Source organism: Bos taurus, chromosome 9 (genome assembly GCF_002263795.3).
Source record: "Bos taurus isolate L1 Dominette 01449 registration number 42190680 breed Hereford chromosome 9, ARS-UCD2.0, whole genome shotgun sequence".
Taxonomy (NCBI): Eukaryota; Metazoa; Chordata; class Mammalia; order Artiodactyla; family Bovidae; genus Bos; species Bos taurus.
Window position 1 is genome coordinate 64,836,545 of NC_037336.1, and position 21,561 is coordinate 64,858,105.

Genomic DNA, 21,561 nt, shown 5'->3' on the forward strand with positions numbered 1-21,561 from the left:
TTCTAAGTGCTATGACACCATGTTCTTCTCCTTTGCACTAACTACAGTTGCAATTTTGGCTGATTGTTTCATTACTTTCTCTTCCCTTTACTCAAATGAAAATTCCAAGGAGTCTGGGACCAGTTCTGCTTTGTTCATTGTTATAGCCCCAGCCTTCAATTTTGTCAGCACCTGTTTGCTTAGTTTCTTGCTTAACTACTGCAGAAGCAATTTAAGTATGATCTACAGATCACCTCCCTTGAACTCTAGGATGGGGTTGGGAGGGAACTAGGGCTCCAAGGGTAGCTATTAGGGTATCCAAGGCATTTGTTTCCTTCTGTAACTGCGGTCCTTTCCCATAAAATTAATCCAAACTAAACACAATGATCACCTACAGAAAGTATGGCCATTTTTTTCATAGTGCTTTATAACTGATGAAGCCCTTTCTCACACATTATTTTATTTTCACATGCTAATGATCTTGTTGCTATCAGTAAGGCAGGCATTATTATCACCTCTTTTACAGACAAAAAGAGTTCCTAAAAGTCAGTTCCTAACTTCTAATTGAATTGAGAAACTCATACAACTGCAAAGCAAGTACTTTACCCCCAACCTTCTACTGCCCAAACTAGGTTCTTTCCATGAGCAGTGCCTCCCAAAATCAGGGTAAAATACACCTTTCTCCTGTGTCCTGCCTTCTAAGCAGGAGGTGGAACAATGTTGTGATGACACTGGAATTAGGTCATAAGAATGAAAAATCTCTTTGGGATTCTGTGGTTGATGGCTCATAGATCACATAACTATTTTATTTTTAGATCATCCTAGATTTTACCACATTCCAAACTATTAAGGACACAGACTTCTTAAACATGATAGTGCCTGTACCAGTGGTCACATTTGGTACAACTCATAGGATTCCTTTCCCTTCATCATAATATATTGCATCATTCCACAGAAAATGACTGTTTCATAGGGAACTAATGACAGCCACTTTCCCAGACATCTTCCAAATGTTTTACAGTCACTGATGGGTGGACCTGCTAATCCTGTGAGTCAGCTGAGTCACTAATGATGGGCTTAGAGACCACAAAGAGCCTCAGTGAGAGGACAGCATTCACTGCCCCACTCAGAGCCACAATGGACCTTCAGCCTCTAGATAAAGCAAAACATTTTGAATTTCCCCTACTGGTGATACAAGAGGCATTTGGATTTTCTGCACCAAGTCTTAGTAGTGGCATGTGGGATCTAGTTCCCCAACCAGGGATTGAACCAAGGTCCCCTGCACTGGGAGCTTGGAGTCTTAGCCACTGGACCACCAGGGAAGTCCTTGGATTTTCTGATCTCATAACATCATTAAAATCTTCACTACAATCATACTGATGCAATATGCATTTCTTTCATGCATTTCTTTGGAATGAGAACCTCTTTTTAACATAGGAAAAGCTACAACAATAACAACCAAACTTCCCCCAACTGAATTACCCACAATAAAAGCCAATGTCTGGAAAGAGTCACTGAGAAATTCAAGATCTTCAAGAAGCTAAATTAAGAAAGCAGACGTGTAACCTCTGGTGATGAAGATAGATAAATCTCTGATTCTTGGGATAAAGTTTAAGAAGTGAGCTCCTTAGAAGGATAAATTAGTCACCCAGTAAAACATGGAAACACTGGAGGGAAGGCCAGGAGAATTCCCAGAATCTATGTCTTTTTCATTACTTTTTTGTTCAATGATTGTGGCAGCCCAAGAACCATAGTCTCTTGATTGTCTTTTCAGTAGAGCTGATAGCCTGGTGAAACCTTCCCCTGGTAAGTTCTCATCACTGTTCATCCCTCCAACTCCTCTTCTCCTGAGGTCACATCTTTTGTCCAAGAAACCTTGGGCTGCTCAGGTGAGCACAGATAAGGAATGAACCCAGTTGAATGAACCCATTCAACTGAACCCAGCGTAATGGTGCAGAAGAAAAATAGACCCTCATTTTTTCTAGAAATGCAGCTGTTTTGAGCCTTGGGAAGACAATCTTTCTGGATAGCTAAATGAGATTTTTTACGTCTCACTCTGGATATTTGTGGCCAAGAGGATACAGTTCAAATCTACAGTCTTGGCCTTAGCATGATTTCAGTGACTTAGATATTCTTATTGCTGCTTTAAAAAGTATAGTTCTTTGAAATAATAAGTATATTTCAATTTGTAGTTAATTTCACTTAAGGTCTGCATTTATACCCTTGGTCATGGGGATGAAAACCTGGACTACTGAGAAAGTCTCAAACTTTAAAATATACTTAATAGGTTATCACTAGACTGATAATCTCCAAATTTTATATTAATCATGTACCTTCCCACTTAAAATATGTGAGTAGCTACACTTTACTTACAGAAGAAAATCCACACTCCTCCCTCTAATATTAAAGGTGTTCCTCCATTTGAGTCCATGCTGACTTTCCAACATGACTCAGCACTTCCCAAGGCAAATTCTTTGTCTGCCTAAAAATCAATTTACTCACTGTCATCCTTCATTTATTCACTTATTTTACAGATATTCTTTAAGCACCTACTATGATCCAGGCTTTGTTCTAGGCACTCAAAATTAAGTCTCTGAACAACATAGATGAAGTTCATGCCCCAGTGGCACCCCACTCCAGTGCTCTTGCCTGGAAAATCCAATGGAGGATTGGTAGACTGCAGTCCATGAGGTCACTAAGAGTCGGACACGACTGAGCGACTTCACTTTGACTTTTCACTTCATGCATTGGAGAAGGAAATGGCAACCCACTCCAGTATTCTTGCCTGGAGAATCCCAGGGACAGGGGAGCCTGGTGGGCTCCCTTCTATGGGGTCACACAGAGTCGGACACGACTGAAGCGACTTAGCAGCAGCAGCAGCAGGAAGAGATTGGCTGTAAACAAACAAATAAATACAATTCTAACACATAAATTTAATGGCTGGTGTTGATAAGGGCTGTAAATACAATACACTGAGAGCGATCAAAGCTTGGGACATGTTTCGCATAGGGAGGGGAGGTCATGATAGTCTCTAGTGAGGAAATATTTGAGCAGAGAGGGCTGGAGGGAAGCTAGGCTGCAGGCCATGTGGATAGCCTGGGGAAGACGGAAGAGCATGTGCCAAGATCTGGCAGTGGGAATGTGCTTGGAATATTCAAGGAGAGCAAGGAGACCAGTGTGACTGGAATGGAGTGATTGGGGAAAGTGTGATAGGAATAAAGAAATAGTGGGAGGATGAACTTGGGTTGGACAAATTAAACCATGATAAGGACTTTGACTTTTCCAGTGAGAGAAATAGAAATCCATGAGAGAGTTTTAGCAAAAGTATAACATGACCTGATGTTCTTCGTAAGAGGAACACTCTGGGTCAGTGTTAGAGTAGCTTAAAAGGGTTGGGGTAAAGAAACCAATTACGAATTATCAACCCAGTGAGAGGGAAGAACAATTTGGCCCAGGATGGTGGCAGGATGATAATGAGAAGTCATTATATTCTGTATATATAATATTGTGAAAGAGCATTGTGAAGGTTGGCTGACGACTTAAATGAAGAATGAGAAAAAAGAAAAGTTAGGCATGATTAAGACTTCTTTTTTTTTTTTAGGAGCAAATAAAAGAATAGAATTTTCATGAAATGATTTTGGGAGCAGTTTTTAGAGGAAATCCAAAGTTTGATTTGGGGCAGTTTTGTAAAGCTTTGACATGCCATCAGACATACAAATAAAAATGTTGAATAAGCAGGATATCTAAGCCAGGAGCACTCTCCTGGCTTAATAAAAATTGGGAAGTTATCATTATACAAACAAAGTGAAGACAGACAGACAAAAGCAAATATACATTAACACATATGTGTGGAATCCAGAAAAATGGTACAGATAAATCTATTTGCAGGGCAGGAATAGAGATGCAGACATAGAGAGCAGACTTGTGGACATGGGAGGTAAGAGGAGGGTATGACAAATTGGGAGCGTAGGTAGTATATATACACTACCATGTATAAATGGTAGCTAGTGGGAAGCTGCTATGTAGCACAGGGAGCTCATCTTGGCGCTATGTGATTACCAAGAAGGGTGAGATGGGAGGGTAGAAGGGAGATCTAAGATGGAGGGAATATATGCGTACATATAGCTGATTCACTTTGTTGTACAGCAGAAACTAAAACAACATTGTAAAGCAATTATGGTCAAAAAAAAAAAAAAAAAAAACCAGTAGAACTGAATGGCATCCCCTAGGGTGTGAAGGCACATAAAGCAGAGAAGAACTCTGAAGACTGAACCTTTGGAGATGAGGAAGAGAAAGAAGAAGCAGTAAAGAAGATGGAGAGAAACCCATGAGGTATGACAGCTATCTTAACTGCTTCCTTGCCTTAGTTCATGTCAATCTCTGTACTGGAAATGCCTAGAAATACCTTCTCTAAGCTCCTTCATTTATTCACACCCTACCCACCTATCACAGACAGGTACTTAATGCCATGTTGTTTGTGACTGTGTTTTATTTGACAATTTAACCCTTATTTATGGTTTAGTTCTTTCTAGATGAACAATTTTTTTTTCTTAATCCATCAACATACCTTCCTATCCTGAATGCTGTTCTATGCTTTAATTTTGTTAAGTTGGTTCCCATCTGAATGTGTCTAGGAAACCTATCCTTCTATCACTTCCCAGCCATTCCAGACCTCAAGTATAAAATACACATGAAAATCACTGGTAACACCAGCCTAACAACAGGTGATAAAAGAAACTAGGGTTGTTTGTGGTCTGAAATCCAGATTTGAGGTGGTTCCAACATCTTGAGATGTGGAATGTGTAGCCATTGTGCTATGGCACAAACCCAGCAGCACTTAGGATCATCAATCAAAACAAATTAATAGATATATACATTCAGTAATTACCACACAAGGAAAGAGACATGTATGGAAAGCAATATCTGCCCTTATAGAATTCACTCTCTACATAAGCCAGGAAATAGACTACAATTTAAATTAAAAAATCAAGAGTTTAGGAGGACAATTTTAAAAATTTAAAACATGAAAAATTCCATTCAAGTTATTGTTTATCCATGACAAAAAGCTACATATATTGTTGATTGGTATCATTCCCAGAAGTGCTGTGAAAGGAGAACAAAACATGACATCTTGTCTATCAAAATAAAAGATAACCCCAGAGTCAGGCCTGGCTCAGCACAAGGCCAACTCAGAGCCAGCAAAAGACAACCACATGTGGAATGCATTGAAAACCGACTCTGAACACCACTCTGTAAAAATAAGAAGGGTGAGGGCGCCCCTCAGCTGACCAAGCACATCTCTCTGAAGGCAAGGGGCAGTCTGGAGTAGCGACATCTGCAGACCTGCTTCCCACCTCTCCCCAGAGACTTGCCATTGTTACATAAAGTTTCATTCGGGCTTGAACCAATAACCTAGAGAAAACTGTTCTTAGTCACTCAGTCATGTCCGACTCTTTGCGACCCCATGGACTGTAGCCCACCAGGCTCCTCTATCCATGGGGATTCTCCAGGCAAGAATATTGGAGTGGGTTGCCATGTCCTCCTTCAAAGGATCTTCCCAACCCAGGGATCAAACCCAGGTCTCCTGCATCGCAGGCGGATTCTTTACCATTGGAGCCACCAGAGAAGCCCAGAGAAAACTAGTTTAGACATTTGGTTTCTGGTACATGAAGTTAGTCCACAGTGTTCTGATGATGTTTTTCCCCAAGACTGGCGTTTTAGAGGGAAGAACGGTTTTGAATCTGTGCCTGCGATCACTACAAGTCTTTTGATTTGTACTAGTCATAGCACATATGCTCAAAGAACATGGAGATGAGTGATGTCTTTTTGTTAACTGATGACGTAAGCAAGATAGTTTTACTCAGAATAGCCAGAGTGGACAGGTCCACAGTGATGTCGTTTAAGTGCTATAAGAAGAGCATAAATTCAGCGATGCTGGATGATCTGATTGAGCCTTTAAACCACACAAGACTTGTTTGTCTTTACAGAACCATGACTTAAATGCTTTCTTTTATCAACATTTAGCTTAAAGTTATCTAGATTGTTTTTCCTTTCAATAAAGTTTTTGAAAAATCAAATAGTGCAGCTCTGTGAGGTGAATGCTGGCTCATAGTTAATCCAGCTTTATTAAGTCACAAACAAAGTAGGTAAAGATAAATTGAGGAATTAAAGTAAAATTGTTATTCAACAATAGCTGTGAATATTATGATATTGGTAAATAATCCATTAAGTGAGACAAATATAAATAGACCGTAATTAACAACCAATGTATCTGCAAAACTAGATTTAATACAATATTATTGACATCTTCAGGCTTACAGATATCTTCTAGAGTAGAAATCTTATTTATTTACATCTGCTGTTGTCCTTTAAACTGATTCTGAAAACCACAGAGCTCATATTTTATTTAAATGTATTAAACCCTTAGCATCTTCCTTTTGCTCATTTGGTTTATTATATTCTGGCAATATTTGTTGTTTCAGAGAAGCATAATCCCTTTAGTGAATGGGAATTTAAATTTAAATACAATCATCAAATCCAGAAGGCTTTTTAGTTTACAAAAATTACAAACCCAGACTAGTTATCAAAGTGTTATCATTCTAGTTTTTGTTATCTTCCTTTCTCTTGTTGATGAATCCTGGACATCAGATTAATCACCTTGCTTACTGGTAATGACTCGTTTGGGCTTCTTTTCTTGAATTTTTTTAATTTAAATGAGTCTTTGTCTTAAAAAAGCATGTCATCAGTCAAAATAATGCTATCACTTCTGAAAATATTTTCCTTTTCTGACATGCACCAAGGTGCCATAAAGTAGTGTTGACAACTCCATCTATAGCATTCCACAAATCTTAAGGAGATATATCATCTGAAAACCACACAGTCTATATCCGGGCTTTGACAAAACCTGAAACATGGCCTGCCAACCACAGATAAGATTTTGAAATGAAATGTTAGTCACTGAAAAGGTGATAACAGAAACAAGGATCAAATGCATGTAGCCCTTCACCTGTGGCAGCCTGCGGTTTTGAGCCGTGCCACCTTACAAAAACATATTGCCATTTGGTCTCTTGGCAAAGTCAGTGGATATGCCTAGCGTGATATCGCATGAAAACACACAGTGGACATGGTGTTAGATGCGTTGCTGGGAAAGTGCTGGAATTAAGAGATGCTGTGAAGCAATAACCCAGCATGTCTAGCAAATTGGAGAATAAGGGGTTGGCACAGCTTGCCACAGAGCCGGAAAGATCAAAGCAACATGGCGTCATGAGGTAACAATAGTGGCTCAGATGGAAACTATGAAACCTTCCAGAACAAGTGAATTTTCCCTTCTCCCCATCTTTCTCCCCCTCCTCTTCCTCCTCCTTCTATGTCTTCTCCCTACTTCTTTTTCTTTGAATCCTCAAGTGTTTTGAGATTTCAGGCTGTTCTCAGCTTCCTATGGAAAATTTCAGTGGGTAAGAGGAGACAAAAACTCACGACAGTGAACCTAGACATGAAATATTAAACGGAAGGATTTTTTTTTTAAGATTCTTAAAAAAAAAAAAAAAAAACAAGCCAGAATGGCCACAAACAGTACCTTTAAGGCAGAATTTATAATCATTTACTTCTTAATGGTTCCTCCCCCATGCCATCCATTTTCAAACAAAGCTGAGTTTATAGCCATCATCTGAGATTACATTCCCGTGCAGTCGCCGTATTTCTTCTCTAATGATTTATTTAAAAGGGCCTCACCATGATAGCTCTCCAACTTTGTTCCTTCCTGTATATCACTGTTCAGGGTCAAATGCTGGAAAAGGGCTGGTCTCTGAGGCCTAACATATTTCACCAGTGGAGACTCTGGCTTTTCACTTCTCTTTCTCTCCTCATCACTTTCGGCTTAAAGAAGAACAGATGTGGAAACGTTTAGAAAAAGACTAATTGAATTTCACATAACACAATTTCGCATTGTTTGAGGAAGTACCTAAATCAACAGCACATTTTCCAAAGTCCCAGCCTCGCCTAATTAGAACACCAAACGTGTGACTAATTGGCCACACTTCCACCAAAGGCTCGGCGGCAGATGCGCTGCGGTTCGCTTCCCTCGCTCCCGCGGAGGCCGGCGGTTTGGCTGCGAGGAGCGGAGGTTCTACGTGAGCCCGGCGAGCAGGACGAGGAAACTCCCGGGGATGGCCGGAGAGCGAGTCCTTGCGGAGCAGGAGAATTTGGATCCTGGACGCGGCGGCAGCACCCGGAGAATTACCAGGAGATTATCAGTACATAAATTAAGAGATACTGGAGGCTCTGAAATTAGGACCCTGAATTAGCCTGCTCTTTATCATGTCGGCTTCGTGGTTTTAGAACTTGACATCTAATTAAAATATAATCCGATATGGTCAGCGAAAGGCTCCAGCTCACCCAGCCCTTTACCAGAGGGAAGAGCTGCTTTTTGCATGCAACAGGAGGTTTGCTTTCTTCCTCGTTGTATTTCCTAATAGTGTGCTGGGGAGTGCGTGGGAAAGAAAAGGACATAATTAGAGCGAAGGCAGGAGGATGATTCCCGGCTGGATTTTATTACAAAACTCTGAGCCTGTTGCTCGAGGGGTCCTGTCTCCCCCACTTTCTCCTCGTAGGCATAAAACCCACGGAACTAGAAGTGATTTTAAAAGTCATTTAGTGCAACTTTCACATTTTATAGATGAGGATTCTGAGGCCAACAGAGGTGAAGTAATTTGCCTAGGGCCACATGTCTCTTTGGTGGCCGATTTAGGACTAGAAATCAAACAGAACATCCACCTCTCTTGCCATTTATACTTCCTCACTGGTGCTCCAGCTGATGTTGAAGAAACACTAGCACAGGGGTTCACAGTTACCTGCTGGTTGTAGAGGTTGTTCAATCCTGATTATTTAAACAGCAAAATAATCCACTTGATTGTAAATTTGCTAGAGAAATACAGCATTCTAATTTGCCAGCGTAGATCCTGGCTTGAGGGTATTTGACTATGTAAAAATCTGAACATTTGCATTAATTCAATCTTGTCATTTTCCAAATGATGAGAAATGAAAGTGAATATAGTTTTCTTTAGCAGGAATGCTTTTCTGAAAGAAGAGGCTGTTTCTCTAGATTCAAGTTAAACAAATGCTATTCATATTGATTTTGTGTCTGTCAAATCTGTGTCTTACACTTATTAAAGATAGAAAACATTCTGGCTTTAAAGTGTAAAATATATTTAGAAAACTCAGTGTTCCACTGAGGTTCACTCATCACCAATGTGTTTTATGTTGGGGAAATGTTTGAGCTTTTCTTTTACTATTCAGATTGTGATTTTTATACTTCTTTCTTCGTGATTGCTTGATGAAAGGCCAGGGGATAAAAATTAATGTAGCATCTGCACAAGAAAATTATGATTATTCAGGAAGACATGAATATGTCTTTGATCATCTACTACTTAGAATAATCTTTGCTCCCGTGTTTCTCCATGAAAACAGACGATTAGAGTTGATTATACTTATTTAGAAACTATCTCTAACTTTCACATGCCAATGAAAACAAAGCCATAGAACTCCTTTTTCTTAAGTTTTAATCAAATATTTAGAAAACTGGAAATGAAGCTAATAGAAGAAATTAAGATCAGATGTGAGCAAAACACTTCATGCATTAACAATCTTGAAAGTTCCTTATTGATAAATGGCTTAGTTCAGATAGAAAAATACTTATTTTTTTTCCCTTGATGATGATGTGTGTAGTGAAGAGTGATCATGACACTGAAGGACCATTGAGGGATTGACCAGAAATCAAATCAAGCGAGGGTGTAATGACTTTATAATAATACAGTGGGATTGTCTGTGGAATCGTTTCATCAACTACGTGATACGGCCAAATAAATGAAGAAGTGACTCTGTCATTTACAAGGAATCAGCCTTGGGAAAGTTGCTTCAACTCCATTTGCTTCAGACTGCAAGCACAAATGAACAAATGGACTGTGGCATGATGGTATGTCAGCATGGTGAGTTCTGGCCATTTCTCTTCATCTTCCTGTGTTCACCACAGCCAAATGGACTGTTGGGTGGTCAGGATTTGTCATGAAGATAGACAGCCACTGGGAAACAGAGCCGATGGGTCTTCCGGGCTGTGATCCAGTGCTTTGCTTCTTGAAAAGGAGCACTCCGTGCGTGTCACCATCGGTAACATGGTGGCTATAAATTTTCTTTCTTTCCTTCGTTATTTATTAACTATCTCACTGAGATAAACTGAAAGGGAAGTATTTTGACCTCTTCAGAAGAAAGACCATTTAAATGCATGAGGGATTTCCCCATCAAAAAGAAGTGATCAGTGACTATCTTAAACATTGATGAAGTAGGTTGATTTTAAAATCATTTGTAGGCAATGAAGCAGCTATCTTTACCTTTTACAAACAATCCAGAATTACATTTTAAAGAAATAAGGGAAACCCTCCAAATTAATCACTGTGAAGCATCCTCTTCAAATGTCATATGAACCTATTGCATTTGGAATGAATTATCTGGTTTGTATAATGAGTTAAAGTAGCACTAATGGACCAAACACAGAGACATAATAAAACACTATTCTAGAGAGAGTAATCCCATAGAGCAGCAAGTGGCCAGAAAAAATTAAGGGAGGGCCTTCACTGGTGGCTCACTGGTGAAGAGTCTGCCTGCCACTGCAAGAGACGTGGGTTCAATCCCTGGTCCAGGAGGATCCCACGTGTCACAGGAGCAGCTGAGCCAATGAGCCACAACTATTGAGCCTGTGCTCCAGAGCTCAGGAGCCGCAACTACTGAGCCCAGGTCCCACAGCTACGGAAGCCCACATGCCGCAGAGCCTTTTCTCTGCAACAAGAGAAGCCACTACAATGAGGCCATAAACCACAGCCAGAGAGTAGTTCCCGCTTGCTGCAGCTAGAGAAAAGTCCACTCAACAATGAAGATCCAGCACAGCCAAATAAATAAAATGAATACTTTTTTAAAATAGAGGGAAAATCTAGATCTTCTACCTATAAGATACAGAACACCCCAGACTTCTTTTTCTTCAAGCCTGTTTTCTCTCCCCACTTTCCTTACCCCTATCTATTCAACTTTGTGTCTCTTCTTGTAGGGTCAAGGAATGCACCTCTCTTTGCTTGGATTATGAAGAGCCATCTCCAAGATATGCATGAATAGAAACATACATTTCTCCTTGTTTTGCTTCTCTTCAGGTACATCAAAAATGTATGTCTTCTGAGCATTTTATATCAAAGGAAAGTATTTTTAATTAAAGCTTGGGTCTCCTCTGAACTATGAAGACTTGACCAGACCAAGGACTGCCACATCATTTTTCTCCTCATTATCACCTCGTTAAGATCCCAGAACATGCCTCAGAGGCAGGGGGTTGCTTAACAAGGTGATAATGAGGAGAAAATGTCTCCAGCCTATTTGGGGCACAGCCCATGCCAGGTCTGATGATGGCAGAGCAGGTTGGATTGGGGCAGAACACATGTTAGGTACTAAAGTGTTGTTCTCTGAATGGGTTGGGCTCTTTTAAGGTATATCGTGTTTTCTTCTCATTACCATTGGTAAGTCAGTGGAGAAAAAAATGAAAACTTTGGGGGAAGGGACTGTAAGCTGCTTGCTAATATTCATTCATCCATTTATCCTTACTAATACAAACTCTGATTCATAGCTAGGCATTGCCATCCAGCTAAAAGACTATATTCCTTAGTTTTTCGTGACTCTACAAGTACCATGTAACTATATTTTAGCCCATGATATTTAATTGGAAACATTTTTGCTACCTCCCAGAAGTGTCTTATAACAGAGACTTGTCTTTCTTTTTACCTTTTCCCTCCTTTAGGCTGGCTAGAAAGTAGATGTGATCATCTGAGCTCAGGCAGCCGTCTTGGACCATGAGGTGGTAAAGCATAAGAACAGAAGGAACCTGGGCCTTGATGACCCTGTGGGTACGAGGCAGCTTCCGTTTTGATATACCAGAGAGAAACCAACTTTTATCTTGTGTAAGTCAGAAGTTTTTTTGGTGGTGGTCTTGATGTAAGCTGAATCAAATATTACTATGCATGTTTAAAAAGATAAACTTTGTGGTTTTTAAAATTAATTTATTTTAATTGGAGACTAATTACTTTACAATATTGTGGTGGTTTTTGCCATACATCAACATGAATCAGTCATGGGTACACATGTCTCCCCCCATCCTGAACCCCCCTCCCACTCCCTCCCCACCCCATCCCTCTGAGTTGTGATGCTATATTTAATCCAAAGTACATGTGCTTCCTGTTTTTTCTGTTTGTCTTTTCTTTCAATTTTATTTTACAGTTTTTTTTTTAAGTTGAAGTGTAGTTAATTTACAATGACGTATTAGTTTCTGGTGAACAGCAAACTGATTCAGATATATATATAGATAGATACATGTATATATACCTGAATTTTCCCCTTATATACATATATGTACTCTGAATATAGAAAGAATATATATATATATATATATATTCTTTTACATCTTTTCCATTGTAGTTTATTACAACATATTGAATGTTGTTTATCCTTAGCTCTTAATTGTCACTCAAGCCAGAACATCTGTCATCAGTGATGTGTGGAGCCAGCTCACCCCAGCTCACAGAAGCCACTTTTTACAAATTCAAAACTTTGCAAACCAGTTGTTAAAATACACCCATCAGTAAAATTTAAACTATAAAAATTATAATGTAATAAATTATGTTAATGCCAAGGGTAAGAAATATTTGAAAATTACCATTTCCTAATAGTTTTACTGTTTTCTGTGCCCTCACATTTATATTATACCTCTATGTTAGAAGTACTGTGTAGGTGTTATATGCATCTCTTACTAACTCCCTGTTTAGCAATGTGACATAGGTAACTTGAAATGAGTTACAGTGGGAATATTTTCACCATGGAAATTGCCAAATACAAGTGAGGGCTCGATGGGAATTTTTGTTGTTGTTGTTGGCTGTCTAGTCTTAAGAAAGTGATGGAGAAAAGTGTTAATAATGCAAGTTAAACTTAAAAGTATGTTGTATCTAGTACTGAAGTTGAGAGAAGTTTCAATTTAATGAATATTACTTGTATGGGGTGGGAAATAGTTTAATAGTAAGCTACCTATTAGACTTGGTGAAAGGAATTCTATTGGTTGAAGAGGCAGCAGATTGGGATACGACTTCATTTGTCAAACTATGGGTGGATTGCAACTATAGGTGGGTTCAGCAATAATTAATAAGGGTTATAATTATAAGGTCAGGGGCAGTGGCCGAGAGTACCAGACTGCGACGGCGCAGGAACCGCCGAGAGGAGCTACCCCGCGTCCAAAGTCAGCGGGGGCGGCCAAGAGGAGATATCCAGCTTCCGAGGTCAGGGGCGGGGCCAGGAGGAGATACCCCACGCCCCAAGCCTGAGGCCAGGGGCAGCGGGTGGGAGGAGCTACCCCATGCCCGAGGCCAAGGGTGGTGGCTGGGAGGACCAACCCAACGTCCAAGAAGCCATGGCTCTGCAGGCACAGGAGGGCCTAGAGGAGCTATCCCACGTTGAAGGTCAGGAAGGGCGGCGGTGAGGAGATACCTCTCCTCCAAGGTAAGGAGCAATGGCTGCACTTTGCTGGAGCAGCCGTGAAGAGATACCCCATGCCCAAGGTAAGAGAAACCCAAGTAAGATGGTAGGTGTTGCAAGAGGGCATCAGAGGGCAAACACACTGAAACCATACTCACAGAAAACTAGTCAATCTAATCACACTAGGACCACAGCCTTGTCTAACTCAATGAAACTAAGCCATGCCCGTGGGGCAACCCAAGATGGGAGGGTCATGGTGGAGAGATCTGACAGAATGTGGTCCACTGGAGAAGGGAATGGCAAACCACTTCAGTATTCTTGCCTTGAGAACCCCATGAACAGTATGAAAAGGCAAAATGATAGGATACTGAAAGAGAAACTCCCCAGGTCAGTAGGTGCCCAATATGCAACTAGAGATCAGTGGAGAAATAACTCCAGAAAGAATGAAGGGATAGAGCCAAAGCAAAAACAATACCCAGCTGTGGATGTGACTGGTGATAGAAGCAAGGTCTGATGCTGTAAAGAGCAATATTGCATAGGAACCTGGAATATCAGGTCCATGAATCAAGGCAAATTGGAAGTGGTCAAACAAGAGATGGCAAGAGTGAATGTCGACATTCTAGGAATCAGCTAACTGAAATGGACTGGAATGGGTGAATTTAACTCAGATGACCATTATATCTACTACTGCGGGCAGGAATCCCTCAGAAGAAATGGAGTGGCCATCATGGTCAACAAAAGAGTCCAAAACGCAGTACTTGGATGCAATCCCAAAAATGACAGAATGATCTCTGTTCGTTTCCAAGGCAAACCATTCAGTATCACAGTAATCCAAGTCTATGCCCCAACCAGTAACGCTGAAGAAGCTGAAGTTGAATGGTTCTATGAAGACCTACAAGACCTTTTAGAACTAACACCCAAAAAAGATGTCCTTCTCATTATAGGAATGCAAAAGTAGGAAGTCAAGAAACACCTGGAGTAACAGGCAAATTTGGCCTTGGAATACGGAATGAAGCAGGGCAAAGACTAATAGAGTTTTGCCAAGAAAATGCACTGGTCATAACAAGCACCCTCTTCCAACAACACAAGAGAAGACTCTACACATGGACATCACCAGATGGTCAACACCGAAATCAGATTGATTATATTCTTTGCAGCCAAAGACGGAGAAGCTCTATACAGTTAGCAAAAACAAGACCAGGAGCTGACTGTGGCTCAGAACATGAACTCCCTATTGCCAAATTCAGACTTAAATTGAAGAAAGTAGGGAAAACTACTAGACCATTCAGGTACGACCTAAATCAAACCCCTTATGATTATACAGTGGAAGTGAGAAATAGATTTAAGGGCCTAGATCTGATAGATAGAGTGCCTGATGAACAATGGAATGAGGTTCGTGACATTGTACAGGAGTCAGGGATCAAGACCATTCCCATGGAAAAGAAATGCAAAAAAGTAAAATGGCTGTCTGGGGAGGCCTTACAAATAGCTGTGAAAAGAAGAGAAGCGAAAAGCAAAGGAGAAAAGGAAAGATATAAACATCTGAATGCAGAGTTCCAAAGAATAGCAAGAAGAGATAAGAAAGCCTTCTTCAGCGATCAATGCAAAGAAATAGAGGAAAACAACAGAAGGGGAAAGACTAGGGATCTCTTCAAGAAAAGAGATACCAAAGGAACATTTCATGCAAAGATGAGCTCAGTAAAGGACAGAAATGGTATGCACCTAACAGAAGCAGAAGATATTAAGAAGAGATGGCAAGAATACACAGAAGAACTGTACAAAAAAGATCATCACGACCCAGATAATCACGATGGTGTGATCACTGACCTAGAGCCAGACATCCTGGAATGTGAAGTCAAGCCTTAGAAAGCATCACTATGAACAAAGCTAGTGGAGGTGATGGAATTCCAGTTGAGCTATTTCAAATCCTGAAAGATGATGGTGTGAAAGTGCTGCACTCAATATGCCAGCAAATTTGGAAAACTCAGCAGTGGCCACAGGACTGGAAAAGGTCAGATTTCATTCCAAATCCCAAAGAAAGCCAATGCCAAAGAATGCTCAAGATCAGATCAGATCAGATCAGTCACTCAGTCACGTCGTACTCTTTGCGACCCCATGAATCACAGCACGCCAGGCCTCCCTGTCCATCACCAACTCCCGGAGTTCACTCAGACTCATGTCCATCGAGTCGGCGATGCCATCCAGCCATCTCATTCTCTGTCGTCCCCTTTTCCTACTGCCCCCAATCCCTCCAAGCATCAGAGTCTTTTCCAATGAGTCAACTCTTCACATGAGGTGGCCAAAGTACTGGAGTTTCAGCTTTAGCATCATTCCTTCCAAAGAAATCCCAGGGCTGATCTCCTTCAGAATGGACTGGCTGAATCTCCTTGCAGTCCAAGGGACTCTCAACTACTGCACAATTGCACTCATCTCACACGCTAGTAAAGTAATGCTCAAAATTCTCCAAGCCAGGCTTCAGCAATATGTGAACCATGAACTTCCTGATGTTCAAGCTGGTTTTAGAAAAGGCAGAGGAACCAGAGATCAAATTGTCAACATCCGCTGGATCATGGAAAAAGCAAGAGAGTTCCAGAAAAACATCTATTTCTGCTTCATTGACTATGCCAAAGCCTTTGACTGTGTGGATCACAATAAAGTGTGGAAAATTCTGAAAGAGATGGGAATACCAGACCACCTGATCTGCCTCTTGAGAAATTTGTATGCAGGTCAGGAAGCAACAGTTAGAACTGGACATGGAACAACAGACTGGTTCCAAATAGGAAAAGGACTTCGTCAAGGCTGTATATTGTCACCCTGTTTATTTAACTTCTATGCAGAGTACATCATGAGAAACGCTGGACTGGAAGAAACACAAGCTGGAATCAAGATTGCTGGGAGAAATATCAATAACCTCAGATATGAGATGACACCACCCTTATGGCAGAAAGTGAAAAGGAACTCAAAAGCCTCTTGATGAAAGTGAAAGAGGAGAGTGAAAAAGTTGGCTTAAAGCTCAACATTCAGAAAACTAAGATCATGGCATCCGGTCCCACCACTTCATGGGAAATAGATGGGGAAACAGTGGAAACAATGTCAGACTTTATTTTTCTCGGCTCCAAAATTGCTACAGATGGTGACTGCAGCCATGAAATGAAAAGACTCTTACTCCTTGGAAGGAAAGTTATGACCAACCTAAATAGCATATTCAAAAGCAAAGACATTACTTTGCCAACAAAGGTTCGTCTAGTCAAGGCTATGGTTTTTCCAGTGGTCATGTATGGATGTGAGTGTTGGACTGTGAAGAAGGCTGAGCGCCGAAGAATTGATGCTTTTGAACTGTGGTGTTGGAGAAGAGTCTTGAGAGTCCCTTGAACTGCAAGGAGATTCAACCAGTCCATTCTGAAGGAGATCAGCCCTGGGATTTCTTTGGAAGGAATGATGCTAAAGCTGAAACTCCAGTACTTTGGCCACCTCATGTGAAGAGTTGACTCATTGGAAAAGACTCTGATACTGGGAGGGATTGGGGCAAGAGGAGAAGGGGACAACAGAGGATGAGATGGCTGGATGGCATCACTGACTCGATGGACGTGAGTCTCAGTGAACTCCGGGAGTTGGTGATGGACAGGGAGGCCTGGCGTGCTGTGATTCATGGGGTCGCAAAGAGTCGGACATGACTGAGTGACTGATCTGATCTGATCTGATAATTATAAGGGTTCAGCAAAAATTAATGATAGCATTCTGTGACAATTAATTAGCCATAAGAAATTTACAGGGAAGATTATTGCATATTTTCTTATTTTAAAATTATGTACTACATATACTTCCTATCAGTTAACTTTATAATAAATCCCTGATAGCTCAGTTGGTAAAGAATTTGCCTGCAATGCAGGAGAGCCCAGTTTGATTCCTGGGTTAGAAAGATCCCCTGGAGAAGGGATAGGCTACCCTTTCCAGTATTCTTGGGCTTCCCTTGTGGCTCAGCTGGTAAAAAATCTGCCCGCAATGCGGGAGACCTGGGTTTGATCCCTAGGTTGGGAAAATCCCCTGGAAAAGGGAAAGGCTACTCATTCTACTATTCTGGCCTGGAGAATTCCATGACCTGTACAGCAAAGCGTCGGATGCAAGTTTCACTTCACTTCACTTCATGTACTTTTATATATGCACACATTTTTTTTTTTCAGGGATCCAGTTGTTGAACATTTATCAGCACACCATTATCTGAGAACCGTCTACTATTTCTCCACTTCTGTCATTCTTTGTGTGTGGGTGTGTGGGGGGGTGAGGTGGTGGGGGTGGGGGAAGTTGTGGTCAGTAATATCCAACTCTTTACTAGTCTATGGACTATAGCCTGCCAGGCTACTCTGTCTGTGGGATTTTCCAGGCAAGAATACTGGAGAGGCTTGCAGTTTCTTCCTCCATGTGATCTTCCCAATCTAGGGATTGAACCTGCATCTCCTGCATTGGCAGGCAGATGCTTTACCACTCAGCCACCAGCGATGCCCTACATTCAAGTAATTACTAAATCCCCCTAGATTTTAATTCAGAAATGTTGCTTGAATTTGTCTATTTCTGCACACCCCATGGATAGCTCCTTAGGTGAGATCTTCATAGTCTCTCTCCAGTTCATGCTCCAGGCCATCAGCATACGTGTTCCTTGACGGGGCGGATGTGCTGTTACCACTTTCTACTTGACATCACTCCGTGGCTCTCGGTGATCTAGAGCATTACAACCTAATTTGCTCTGCAGGGATCAATTTCCTGTCATATCCCTTCAGTCATTCTGAGCTCCTTTCTATTCTCTTCCTTTATTCCAACATCAAGCCTAGTACATAGGACCTGACACAATGTACTGCAATCTTTTGATTACAGGTCTGTCTTCATATAATAATAAGGATGATAATTTAGCTATCTTATATCCTGAGAATTTAGTACAAATGGCTAGCACATGTTACAGATTTAAGAAATATTTGTTAATTAAATGAAACAAAAGTCCACTCTGCCAAACAGCTCTCCAAAGTATCTTAACCATGTTACATTCTCTTCCTCAATGTAGGAGGGAATTCATTTTCCCACATGCTAGTCATCACTTGTTATTGCTTGTCCTTTATTATGGTCTCCTTAGTGGTATAAAGTGATATCTTATTGTGGTTTTAAATTGCATATCCCTAATGGTTAATGACATTGAGTATCTCTTTAAGGGCTTACTAGCCATTTGTATACCTTCTTTGAAGAAAAGGAAGAAACCCAACTTCATTATCTTGCCGGTGTATATCTAATCTATATTTATTGATAGTATTCCCCACTGAATTGCTTTGATACATTTTTATAAAACCAATTGACCATAAATGTAAGGGTTGTCAATGAATTTTCAAATCTGTTCTATTGATCTATTTGTCTATTCTGTGTCAGGACAACGCTGTCTTTCTCACTGTGGCTTTTGAAACTGGGAGATCAGTACTTTAACTTCATCTTCTTTTTTAAGATTGTTTTGCCTCTTCTGGTCCCTCGCATTTACATATGAATTTTACAACCAGCATGTCAACATATCGAAAACCATCAGCTGAAATTTTGATAGAAGTTGTGTGAATGTGTAAATAAATGTGGGGAGTGTTGTCATTTAACAGTATTAAATCTTCTGATCTATAAACACGGGATGTTCTTTCAACAATATTTTTTTCCATGGAAAAATCTGACACTTCTTGTGTTAAATTTATCCTTAAGTATGGTATCATTTTTGACTCTATTATAAATGGAGCTGTCTTCCTAATTTCATTTTTGTATTGTTCATTGGCAATGTGTAGAAGTAAAACTGAGTTTTCTGTATTGATCTTTCATCCTTCAAACTTGCTAAACTTAAGGTTTTTTGTAAATTAGATTTATTAGGATTTTCTGTATACAAGATTGCATTAGCATGTCATCTGAAAATAGAAATTATTTTGCATCTTCCTTTCCAAGCTAAATGCCTTTTATTTCTTTTTCTTCCCTAATTTCCCTGGCTAGAAGCTCCAGCACAAAGCTGAATAGAAGTGGTGAAATTGGCATCCTTGTCTTGTTCCTCATCTAAGGGAAAAGCATTAACTCTTTCACTATGAGCATGATGTAAATGTGGCCATTTCTTAGATGCCATTTATCAGTTTGAAGACATTTCTTTCCATACTTTGTTTGTTGAGTGGTTTTATTTAATCATGAATGGGTATTGGAATTGTTATATAACATTATATTAGTCTCAGATGTTACAATATAATGATTTGATATTTATGTATGTTGTGAAATCATCATCACAATAAGCCTAGTTAGTATCCATCACCACACTAATTTACACTTTTTTTCCTTGTGATGACAAATTTATACTCATCAGATCAGTTCAGTTCAGTTGAGTCACTTAGTTATGTCTGACTCTTTGCGACCCCATGGATTGCAGCACTCCAGGCTTCCCTGTCCATCACCAACTCCAAGAGCTTGCTCAAACTCATGTCCATAGACTCGGTGATGCCATCCAGCCATCTCATCCTCTGTCATCCCCTTCTCTTCCTGCCTTCAATCTTTCCCAGCATCAGGGTCTTTTCCAAGAAGTCAGTTCTTCACATCAAGTGGCCAAAGTATTGGAGTTTCAGCTTCAGCATCAGTCCTTCCAATGAATATTCAGGACTGATTTCCTTTAAGATTGACTGGTTTGATCTCCTTTGTAGTCCAAGGGAGTCTCAAGAGTCTTCTCCAACACCATAGTTCAAAAGCATCAATTCTTCTGTGCTAAGCTTTCTTTATAGTCCAAAACTCACATCCATACATGACTACTGGAAAAACTGTAGCTTTGACAAGATGAACCTTTGTTGGCAAAGTAATGTCTCTGCTTTTTAATATGACATCTAGGTTGGTCATAACTTTTCTTCCAAGGAGCAAGCATCTTTTAATTTCATGGCTGCAGTCACCGTCTGCAATAATTTTGGAGCCCAAAAATATAAAGTCTGTCACTGTTTCCATTGTTTCCCCATCTATTTGCCATGAAGTACTGGGACAGGATGCCATGATCTTTGTTTTTTGAATGTTGAGTTTTAAGCCAGCTTTGTCACTCTCCTCTTTCACCTTCATCAAGAGGTTCTTTAGTTCTTCTTCACTTTCTGCTATAAGGTTGGTGTCATCTGTGTATCTGAGGTTATTGATATTTATCCCAGCAATCTTGATTCTAGCTTGTGCTTCCTCCAGCCTGGTACTTCACATGATGTACTTTGTATATAAGTTAAATAAGCTGGGTGACAATATACAGCCTTGACATACTCCTTTCCCAATTTGGAACCAGTCTGTTTTTCCATGTCCAGTTCTAACTGTTGCTTCTCAACCTGCATACAGATTTCTCAGGAGGCAGGTCAGGTGGTCTAGTATTCCCATCTCTTTAAGAATTTTACACAGTTTGTTGTGATCCACACAGTCAAAAGCTTTGGTCTAATCATTAAAGTAGAAGTAGATGTTTTTCTGGTATTCTCTTGCTTTTTCAATGATTCAACAGATATTGGCATTTTGATCTCTGGTTCCTCTGCCTTTTCTAAATCTAGCTTGAACATCTGCAAGTTCATGATTCACGTACTGTTGAAGCCTGGTTTGGAGAATCGTGAACATTACTTTGCTAGCGTGTGAGATGAGTGCAGTTGTGCGGTAGTTTGAGCATTCTCTGGCATTGCCTTTCTTTGGGATTTGAATGAAATCTGACCTTTTCCAGTCCTGTGGCCACTGCTGAGTTTTCCAAATTTTCTGGCATTTTGAGTGCAGCACTTTCACAGCATCATCTTTTAGGATTTGAAATAGCTCAACTGGAATTCCATCACCTCCAATAACTTTGTTCGTAGTGAGGCTTCCTAAGGCCCACTTGACTTTACATTCCAGGATGTCTAGCTCTAGATGAGTGATCATACCATCATGGTTATCTGGGCCTTTAAGATCTTTTTTGTGTAGTTTTTCTGTGTATTCTTGCCTCCTCTTCTTAATATCTTCTCCTTCTGTTAGGTCCATATCATTTCTGGCCTTTATTGTGCCCATCTT

At 40.3% G+C, this 21,561-nt stretch overlaps 2 long non-coding RNA genes across 2 annotated transcripts in view; one reads left to right on the forward strand and one right to left on the reverse strand.

The window, feature by feature from the left end:
* Positions 1–8,795, reverse strand: part of LOC132346117 (uncharacterized) — a 51,604-nt gene extending 42,809 nt beyond the window's left edge. Inside the window, exons 1-2 of the long non-coding RNA XR_009495833.1 lie at positions 7,940–8,795; positions 7,711–7,854 (exon numbers count right to left, since the gene is read on the reverse strand). This is a non-coding gene — a long non-coding RNA (uncharacterized lncRNA). The remainder of the gene's footprint in view (positions 1–7,710; positions 7,855–7,939) is intronic.
* LOC132346118 (uncharacterized) overlaps positions 7,258–21,561 on the forward strand; it is a 30,573-nt gene continuing 16,269 nt past the window's right edge. The window contains exons 1-3 of the long non-coding RNA XR_009495834.1: positions 7,258–7,433; positions 11,072–11,171; positions 11,807–11,966. This is a non-coding gene — a long non-coding RNA (uncharacterized lncRNA). The remainder of the gene's footprint in view (positions 7,434–11,071; positions 11,172–11,806; positions 11,967–21,561) is intronic.